This window comes from Zonotrichia albicollis, chromosome 30 (genome assembly GCF_047830755.1).
Source record: "Zonotrichia albicollis isolate bZonAlb1 chromosome 30, bZonAlb1.hap1, whole genome shotgun sequence".
NCBI classification, from domain to species: Eukaryota; Metazoa; Chordata; class Aves; order Passeriformes; family Passerellidae; genus Zonotrichia; species Zonotrichia albicollis.
Window position 1 is genome coordinate 1,726,785 of NC_133848.1, and position 1,763 is coordinate 1,728,547.

A 1,763-nucleotide genomic window follows, 5' to 3' on the forward strand; every position below is an offset into this window, starting at 1 on the left:
GGGAGGGCCTCCAATGCCCCAAGTGAAGGAGGATTTTGTGCACTGCCCCAACTCCAGTAACTGGAGTATCCACATTGGGAAGACCCCTTATGATCCATGTTCTCCATGATCCATGCTGGGAAGACACCTGTACCTTTTCCCGTCCCTGCCAATGACATGATGTGGGATGGAAAAACATAAAGGTCTGGCTATGGCTCTGTCATTACATTCCCTCCCACCTCAGAACATTGCCAGGGGCAGGAAATGGACTCTGTCTCTCCCGGAGGAGCAGAGTGAAATTTCCAGGAAGGGGAAATTGTGGCCAGGAAGATCCAATGAATTTTGTTGATTTTTCCCTGTACACAGTCCTATCTGTTAACAATATTGTTTCTGGTTTTGTTTGTTCCTTATCTCGTTGCTGTTCCCAATAAATTGTTCTTATCCCAGCCCGGGATCTTTGCCTTTTGTGCTCTCCATGGGAGGCGGGAGGGCAGCGAGGACAGCATGGTTCTAGCAGGAGCAGAAAATTGGGGAATCCCATTCCTGAAGCCCGGCCCGTGGAAACCGAGCATCCCAGCTGGTCCCAGCCCTGGTGGCCATGGCAAAAGCCTTGGGAGCGGGTCCCTGGCTGGGGCTGTGGGAACCTCTTCCCTCTGGTGCCCAGGGACAGGAGTAGAGGGAACGGCTGCAGCTGAGTCCAGGCAGGCTCAGGTTGGATTTCAGGAAAAGGTTTTTGCCCAGAGGCTGCTGGGGCCCTGCCCAGGCTCCCCAGGGAAGGGTCCCAGCTCCAGGGCTCTCTGAGCTGCAGCAGCGTTTGGACAGCGCTGCCAGGCCCAGGCTGGCATTGTTGGGGTGTCCTGTGCAGGGCCAGCAGTTGGACTGGAGGATCCTGATGGTCCCTCCCAGCTCAGCCAATTCTGTGGTTCTGGGATCCCATGAGCCTGGGGAAGGGGCTGCCAATGGTTGCCACGGCAACGGGCTCTGGCTGCAGGCCTGAGCTGGTGTCCATGGCAACCACCCCTGGCATGGGGTCTCCATGGAGCTGCCAAGGGACTGACCATAGCAACAGGTGGGCTGGTGATGGTTGCCTGCTAAGGATCAGATTTGTCACAGGCCTTCAGAGGGGTTCCATGGGGACTTTCCAAGAGTCTCCAGGCTGTTCCAGAGCTGGAATGTCACAGGCACAGACAGGGGCTCCATGGAGACATCCCAGGGCTTTCTGGGGATGGTAAAGAGCCCTGTGGTCAGAGGCAGTCACAGCCATTTCATGGTGACATCCCAGGGGACCTTGGGCTGCAAACGCACCGATCTGTCACAGGCACTCCTGGGGGCTCCACGGTGACATCCCAAGTGTCCCCAGGCTGCCAAAGAGCCGGAATGTCCCAGACTGTCACAGGGGTTCCTGTCATGGGCACAGTGGGAACTTCAGGCAAAAGCTTTATTTCTTTATTGGATAAACTCCTGCTGAGACCTGAGGTGCAGATATTATACCAAAGAGCCACCTTGGATCCTCAGACCCTTGCAGGTCTCCTAGACTGCTAAAATTTCTTCTAAGAGAGGAGACTGGGAACATCTGGATCCAATCCCAGCCCGAGAATTTGTCAAAGGTTTATGTGTAAAAGACTGGACAGGTGGAATTCAGCTTTAACCCAATTTGTCCCACAGGATTAATGATGGAATACCAGATATATTTCTATAAATACAGCTCTGATTGATTCTGATCATGATCAGAAAGAGAGATTTTAACCCGAGTTATTTACTCCACAGTTCAGGAGCTTTATCAA